Here is an 8,979-nt window from a genome sequence, read left to right as displayed (position 1 = left end):
CAATAACTCCACTACATCCTCTACACGAGATATTCAAATTTTTAGTTTTATGAAGTAATGTTATGTAATGTTTTTGACGTCATAATACAGGTTTTTGGGCTATTACTTCTTATAGCCTCAAGTTAAATTTTTCTAACACCCATCACGTTAATCTACATCATATGGTGCTTCTTTCCAGCTATGTTTGACATTTTGAAAGTGAGTGGAACTGGTTCACTTTTACCTTGGACATGCTGTAACTCACTTGAGGTTACGTTTTGAAGCATTTTCTTAAACATCAAACAAAATAATTTTAATTTTAATTTGCAGCAAAAAGAGAGAAAAGAGTTGTAAATTTCATAGATTTCGTCTAATTGAAATACATTTCAAAAACAAATATCTAGAATATCATAACAGTTTTGTGCACTTTGTTTGAGATAGATTTCATCTAATCACCTTACAATATTCGGGAAGCAAAAGATTAGCTTTCCTAACAATATTGGTGGTGTATTGATGAAAATATGGTTTGCCTAAAACAAGGAGTTTTATTACTTTAAAATATCGTTCTAACATTGAAGTTTCATTTGGGCAATGGTGATCTTAGAATAATTTTCATACAATAATACCCCACCCCCGGACATTTTAATTATGATGTGATTATATACTTGTCCAATAAATTTTATTCGACAAGTATATAATCACATCATAATTAAAATCCTATCAATCCTGTTTTTTTGGTTTTTTGTTTGGATAAACTTTATTATAAAGTATGGCTGACAGACCTCCAATGAAAAATTGTTTATATGTATCGAACCATATTTTCATCCTTGACAGCCAATACACCACCAATATTGGTGTTTACGTTTGATTGCTACACTCAACGCAAACCCAATTAAAAAAGATACAGTTATTTAATTTACAGTAACATATTTCTCAGGTCTATCGACCTCTATGAAATAATCATGCTTAACATTTTACAATTTTACAGTTGTAGGCGCACGGTGGGCCTCTTAACCAGTCGTCTTTATAATATTTCATTTTCAGTAACGAGTTTTGTCCGAGGACTTCCTCTAACCTTTTATATCCAGCTGCCATCCTTTTGTAATTCTGTTTTCTCCTTTGCCTTCCTATGCCACTCTTTGATGGTTTCGCGTTCTTTCTTCGAAAAATCGTCGGATACTCTAAATTCGTCTTTCTCTAATTTGTGGACTGATGCCAGAATATGACGTTTCTCTTCTCCGTTCTTTAGCACGACTTTCAAGGGTCGCCATCTTTTTGTTTTGAACATTTCGTCCTTCCGAGCTCCTATTCTTTCTGCGCTGACTATGTTTACCTTTAATCCCATTTGGTTTTGTACAACTTCTTCAACATAATCCTTATCACCTACACGTTGTTCTTCTAGGTCTTCACTCCGAGGTTGTGAACAATGATATTGTACTTTGTTAAGTTTAACCATCGTTCTTTTTTTTTCTCTTCTTTGATGAAATTCTTGATCGTTACCTCTTGTTTCTTTAGCTCATCTTTAGTAATGCTAGCGTATGTCTGTTGTTGCTTTGATTCTATATCGTGGTCTTTTTTCTTTGGCTCGTCTTTAGTGATGCTAGCGTATGTCTGTTGTTGTTTGGATCGTCGATCTTCTTCTCCAGTCTATCCAGTCTAGGTAAAACACATTGCTCATCTTGATCTTTCTCTTTACCTTCAGTATTTGTTGCCTTGTTATTGGTCGTTCTTTGTTTACTTGTTTTGATCTTTTCTAATAATATTGGCGTGACTGTGATGCATTTCGCACATTCGAATCTCCTTGCTTTGTACTGAAGGCAAATCTGTACTTGGTAGGCTGGAAGCTCCGAACAGGCATAATGAACAAAACTTTGACACTTCCTACACTGCAAGACATCGTTATCCCGTATTATTTCATTTATAAAGCATTTATTTGGGGTGCAGGATCAATATTTTGATGAAATTTCCGTATTAACATTTTCAGAAGTTTTCGCCATTTTGTTGCATTGTCAAGAGCACAACCGCACAGATTTTATTTGACGTCAAATGATATATTACCTTATGAAACCGGTGACTACACAAAGATGAAATAACACCTGAATGATGGAGAATACGATGGCCCCTAAGGCTCACAAGACACTTCCAGTTCTTATAAAATTTGTGAACTGGAACTGTCTAGGCTCAATGGCCCAGAAGGCTCAATAGACACTGCGCACTTCTGAAAAAAAAATTCGAGTAAGCAAAGATTCTGAAGATAATTGCGGGATAATCGGGAAAGATAAGGCGCTAAACACAGGCTATTCTCGAAAGATTACGTCATTTTCCATATGAGAGAAAACCAACATTATTTTGTCTCTTGTTTTAGTATCACACACACACAGGAAGGGTCGGATTTCGCCGGTAGTTTCCGGTGTTACCGATAAGGAAACCGATAAGGAAATACTTCCTTCTTCCGACTTAATCTTGACTTATAAAAGTGCAGATTTACTGTTGTCCTCAACCGGCCAGGATCTAGTCAAATTAGAAACCTTACCGTCTCCGTCTCGCTGAAAAACACACATACATCAAAGTCTTTGCATACGTACATAAACTCAGTAAGAGAGATTTTTTTTTGTCATCTCTTTTATCACCAATTTGGTATAACCATAAATTCAAAGGAGGTCTCTCTCTTTTTTTTAAATATATTTTTGAGTCATGTACATTTAAAAAAATTTTCTTTTTTTTGTTGATTAAAATAAAAATATTCGCAATCTATTTTCATACTTGTGCCAGTTTTCGACACACAGACGGAGTTGATCCAAATCTTCATCAGGCATATTAGAGTCAATCAACTTGATTGATTGTTTTTTAATAAAGCTTTCAGATAAATGTATTTCATATTTCTCACATGCCTTGTTGAGGTATTGTCGAGAAGCCTCTACCATCTTTACCCAGTGTGGTGACGTATAGGGCGTAGTGTCTAGTGTTGTTGTTGTGTGTGTGTGTGTGTGAATACTGGGTCATTGCTGAACCCCGAAGAGAGTCCTCTTCGCCAGGGCAATCGACTTCTCAGGGCACTTTGTGAGAAGTCCCAGGCCCACCTCAAGTTCTTTTTCATCAAAAATTTCGTTTTTTGCTTCTGATGCATCTGGGCAGCGGAGGAACCAGTGTTCGAGGTTGTGTGTTTCCCCGCTGTCACATTTGGTGCATGTAGGGTCAATGCTCTCATCTATCATATGTTGGTAGCTACGGAAGACCTTGTGTTTTCCGCTTCTCAGTTGTGCCAGTAGGACTTGATCCGCTCTGGATTTAACCTCTTGTTCGCGTTGTTTAGAGAAATGACTGTAGACCTTCTTTAATTGTTGGTGGTTCGTCGGGTGTTTGATTCTGCTTCTTATCATTGTGCAGGCACTTCTGTATGATATTGGTCTGGGGTCTGCCTCTAATTTGGTCGCTTCTTTGGCTGCTTGGTCAGCGAGTTCGTTTCCTGGGACGTCTGAGTGGCCCGGGATCCATTGGATGATCGTTCTTCCTGGTCTGTTGTGTAGTGCTTCTCTTATTGTTGCTGTTTCGACGTTGTAGCTTAATAAGGCTAGGCATAGTGACTGACTGTCCGTGCAGACCATGATGCTGATTTCTGGGTCGCAGTTTAGGGAGATCCAATTTGCGGTTGTTTGCATTGCGTCCAGCTCTTCTTCGTACGAGCAGGTAAAATCTGATCCTTTGCGTTGGATGACATGGATCGTCTCTGGGTTCTCGGGGTCACCCCTTGTGATTACTGCCGCAGAACCTCCTTTTCTAGTACCTTCGGAGGCAGAGCCGTCCGTGTAGATTGTGATCTCAGCGTCCACTTCTTTGATCTTGTCTATGGAAGATTTCCTTTTTGTGTGGATATCATCTTCTCTGCTGTTAACTCCTGGGAGGGTAGCAAATATCTCTAGGTTGGCTGCCGTCATCCATGGAGGAGATGGGAAGTAGTTCAGTGGTTGTCTGTTGGAAACTTCTGCTGGCAGGTATTGTTGTAGTGTGTGAGATTTTGCTCTCCAGTTAGTTTGTTTTCTGTGATGAGTAGTTGAGCCTTGGGATGCAATACTTCGTGGATGGTTGTGATCAAGTCTTTTTGCTTTTTCGGAAGCTTTAGCGATTAGCCTGTCTCTGGTTGTGTTTTGATTTGGAATTCCGCATTCCAATCGGAGTGCTTCGACTGGAGTCGCCAAGTACTGTCCGGTGATCACTCGAAGTAGTTTGTTCTGTGCTCGATCCAGTCTTTCTAGGTGAGATTTGGCGGTGCTTGGTAGCCACGCAAAAGCTGCATACTCAGCTGTGCTAGAGGCATGTGCAATGAATATTTGGATGAGCTTTTCTTTGTTCCATCCCCATTCAGTGTTCGCCACTGCATTGAGGATTCTTTGCTTTCTTTCCGTTCTTTGTATGATGGTATCGATGTGTGGGCCAAAATTGAGCAGTCTGTCAAGAATGACCCCCAGTAATCGAGGTGTTTTCTCTTTCTTTATGGGCTGTCCGTCAATTGTGATGGTTGGCATCCATGTAGCCTCTTGTGACCATGTGCTGAAGAAGCTTGCTTCACTTTTCGTTGCGTTTAGACTGATCTTCCATTCTTGGGCCCAGCTGGTGACCACGTCGACAGTTTGTTGCGCTTTCCTCTCTGTTTCTTCTTTTGTCTTTTCGGTTGCGAGTATTGACACATCGTCTGCGAATAGGGCGTTGAGTGTTTCTTGTGGTAAGATTTTGGCCAGTTGGTTTATGTAGAACAAGAAGAGTATAGGAGACAGTACTGATCCTTGTGGGACACCTTGTTTTATCTTGCGACTCTTGCTGGTGGCACCATTGAAGTTGACCTTTGCTTGTCTATCACGGAGAAAGCTGGCAAGCCATCTTACAATTGACATTGGCACTCCATCGTCTATCAGTGTGTGTAGTAATTTCTCCCTCCATACTGTATCATACGCTTTTGAAAAGTCTAGCAGAACCAATGTTGACCTCTGCATAGGTTTTTGATTGAACCCGTCTTGGATTGCTTGTATTATTCTACCTATCTGGTCGTCGCATCCTCTACCTTTTCGGAATCCTGCTTGTTTGCTGTCCAAGATGTTGTTTGTCTCTGCGTAGAAGTATAGGCGTTCTGCTATCATCCTTTCGAAGCATTTTGAGACGCACGAAGTTAGACTGATGGGGCGGAAGGAGGCAAGCTCGCTTGCGGGTTTGCTAGCTTTTAGAAGTGGTAAGATGGTTGCTATTCTCCAAATATGGGGGCATGCTGCATTACGTAGGCACATATTTAGGATTGTTAGAAGTTCTTGCTGGGCGTTTGGGCCAAGTTCTTTAAGGAATGTCGGTGGTATCTCATCCGGTCCTTGTGCTCCTTTTCTTTTCATTTTTGAAATTGCTTTCTTTAATTCTCCGATGGTGAAGTCTCTTCCGTGTTCCGTGTCAACGGAGGGTGCTTCTAGTCTTTTCTTGAGGTTTCTATTTAGTGATCTCTCATCCTTTGTGAATTTGTGTCGACTAACTTTAGCGTAATGTTGTATAAACAGGTTTGCTTTCTTTTTGTTTGAGGAGATCGTTCGACCGTTGTGTCTCATAGTCTCGTTTGGGGAGTTTGTTTCCGGGCATCCTTTCAGGGAATTTACAATGTTCCACAGTTTGCGATCATCGTTTTCTTGTAAGGTCGATTCTAGCAGGTCCTTCCAGCTTTCTTTTGCTTTTCGTATCTCTTCTTGTGCTTCTTTGCACGCGTTTAGCCACTGTTGTCTTTGGTTTTTAACGTTTCGTCTTAATCTGTTTCGTCTTTGGAGGGCTGCTCTGACTGTAGGGGTCATGTATATCTTTGCAGTTTTTCTTGGCTTGACTTTGCCAACGTGTACTTTGGCTGATTCTACGAGGATTTTGTTAAATCGTAGAATTCGTCTTGTGATGTTAGTTTCGTCTTGTAGGGTGTTGATTGATTCTTCTACTGCTTCTCTGAAGTTCGTCCAATTTACTCCGTTTCTTTTCCATTTAGCAGATTTTCCAAATATTGACTGGTGTATAACCTTTGAGTGGATTGTGATTGTTATGGGTAGGTGGTCTGATTTGCCAAGCTGATTGCCAACTTCCCATTTGCTTTTGTCGTTCCATTTTGTTCCGATGAGAGAAATATCAGGGGTACTTTCCCCTCCTGTGATCTTGTTTATCCTTGTTGGTGTACCGTCATTTAGGACATTTAGATTGTTTTCAAGTGTCCATGTTTCGACTTCTGTTCCTCGGTTGTCGGGAGGTTGAAGAAGGTCCCAGAGTGGCGAGTGGGCGTTGAAGTCCCCAGTGATTATTGCGTTGTCAGGGGTGGGTATGTTGTCTGGTCGAAAGGCGATTGCTTGGCCAGTGCTGTTTGTCGGAGGAGTGTAGACATTTGCTATAGTCATCCAGTTTCTTCTTGTTAGGCGAACTCGGATTGTTGTGACTTCTGTTGCATTGAGGGATGATTCACCTGCACTTTCGAAAATCACAGTATCTTTCACGTAAGTGATGAGTCCACCACCAGATATACCTCCTCTTCTGTCTGCGCGTTTTGTGGGTTTGTAACCTGGGATCTTCGGCGTTGTTGTTGTTGTTTGCGATAAGTTCCTTTAGGAGACTGAGTTTTTTATTGTCCAGGATTTGTGAGATGTCTCCGATATTGTAGAGTTTGTTGATAAGGTTTTTCGAATGTTTCGAGACAACCGAAGAGCGATTTTAAAGCACAGCGTGCTTGTCTGTCTAGAAATTCTTCATAGGTGGCTGTCAAGCGAACCAGTTCCACTCCGTAAAGCATTTCGGGACCACGAGGGATCTGAAGAGTGATATTATTTGAGAAGGTGATAGTCTTCTAACCCCGACTGAAATAAGTGAGGATGTAACGGCCCACATTTCTTGTAAACGATATTCATGTTGCTGTAGCTGTAATGTTTTGGTGTGAGTTGATAATTTCCACTGAAAAACCAGGTGTTAAAGTGTATTTTGTGGTAGTACAAGGTTATTTTCTAAACCAAGAAATGGAAGCGATAAGTCACTTCTTCCCGATATGATAAATTGTGGTTTCAATTCATTAAATTTAAGATTATGATTGATACAGTAAGTTGCACATTTGTCGAGAAGAGTTTGCAAGTTTTGTAGAGTTGGACTCGTCAGGATCAGGTCATCAGCAAATGCTATAATGGATGTATTTGTACCATCTGGTAGGTGAGTCCCGATCTGAAGGTTTAAAATTTCTGCAATGAGAGTCTCTGTATATTTATTGTAAAGCTTTGGAGAAAGGATCGATCCCTGTTTAACCCCCTGTGTTAGGTTGAAGGGTTCTGATTCAACGTTACCATAAACAACAGTCGATTTGCTTTTGAGGTATGAGTCAATGAGAAATTTGAGAATTGGTTTTGGTATTGATTCGTTATCTCCTAGTTTTTCAAAAAGTTTAAGCCAATTACAGCTGTCAAAAGCCTTGGAAGCATCCAAGCTGCAAATGTAAACAGGTGAGTCTTTACTGTTATAAAACCTGATAGTGTCTTGGATTAAGATTTCTGCATGAGTGGTTGACGATTTTTGAGTGAATCCAAACGGTGATTGTTATGGCGATTTTAAGAATAAACATTTTTCTAGGATAATGTTTTCTAAAATCTTTGTTAGGATTGGTACGAGACTGATCCCCCCTGTAATACACCAATTCGGAAAAACGGCGCGTATTTTTGAAAAAAGACTGGGTAAGAGTTTAGTGTGGTCGCAAAATCAAAACATTGAAAACTCGCTTCAGTTTTGGTGGGAAAAGGTGCAATATGGAGTCTCGTGAATATTTTAAAAGCTTGAAAGTGGTCGAATTAAAGAATTATTTGAGATTGAGAGGATTAAAAGTATCTGGAGTCAAAGATGATCTTGTAGCAAGAGCTTTTGTTGCTGCGGAGAACAAGTCTCCCGTCGTGAAAACAGCAGAAGAAGTTCAAAGTGAAATCAAAACTGAATATGAACAGAAACTTCTTTATGAAGGAAAAACATTACCTGACCCTTTTAAGCTTGAAACTGGCTGGCTTAATGAGGAAGATGGTGTTGTTTTCTGGCCAAAAGTCCCTATGGTATACATCATAAAGTTTTGTATGCTTGATGACCAAGCCGAGGACCTCAGTGACTACAAGGCTTCGAAAGGATATAGTTTTTTCAAGCAAGGCTGGTTGGGAAAACTTTTTTATCATCCCATTTCAAAGACAAGTGACTTTTGTTTCATCAAAGCTGATTGCCGGCGTTCCCAGAAGATTAACAGTCTAAAACATAACTTATGGATTCTCTTTTCCAAGTTCAAGGGGAGAGTACTACGTGCTCATTGTACATGTATGGGTGGAATGATTTCTACGTGCAACCATGTATCAGCAGCTCTTTTTCGACTAGAGACAGCATTGCGGCTTGGTCTTTCCAATCCTGCCTGTACTGCTACTCCCAACGATTGGCTACCAAATCGATCAGAAGTTACCCCATGTAAAATTTCTAACATGAACTTAAATCGGGACGACATCAGAAAGCGTGGAAAAAAGCAGCAGCGCAAGTTGCTGGCTACCCCAAAGAAAAATTATAAGCCCATTTGTGACGACAATGATGACGGTGGAAAAATTTTAAATTTCAATTCGGTCATTGATTCCCTTGGTGATATGGTCTATGGAACCACCCTCTGCATGGACCACCCTAAACCTGAAATCGATTTTGTTAGGGAGGTCATATCTAAAAAACCTGTCATTGAAAACCCACCCATCAGTGTGGATGATGTATTGATGATGTCGCAGTCAAAAAAGGTTTTTTTTGAAAATTTGAAGGCAAATGTTAGTGCAGCATCAGTTGCTACAATTGAAAAAATAACCCATGGTCAAAGTGATAATCCCCTTTGGTATGACTATCGAAAAGGTGTTATCAGTGCATCCAAAGTCCATCAAGTGAAGACCAAAATGCACAAGGTCAGAAATGGAAGAGCCGGGTACATAAACATGTTTACTTTGATTCAGAAAGTAT

Source organism: Clytia hemisphaerica, unplaced genomic scaffold (genome assembly GCF_902728285.1).
Source record: "Clytia hemisphaerica strain Z4C2 unplaced genomic scaffold, Clytia hemisphaerica genome assembly, whole genome shotgun sequence".
NCBI lineage: Eukaryota > Metazoa > Cnidaria > Hydrozoa > Leptothecata > Clytiidae > Clytia > Clytia hemisphaerica.
This window is presented reverse-complemented; position numbering follows the sequence as displayed.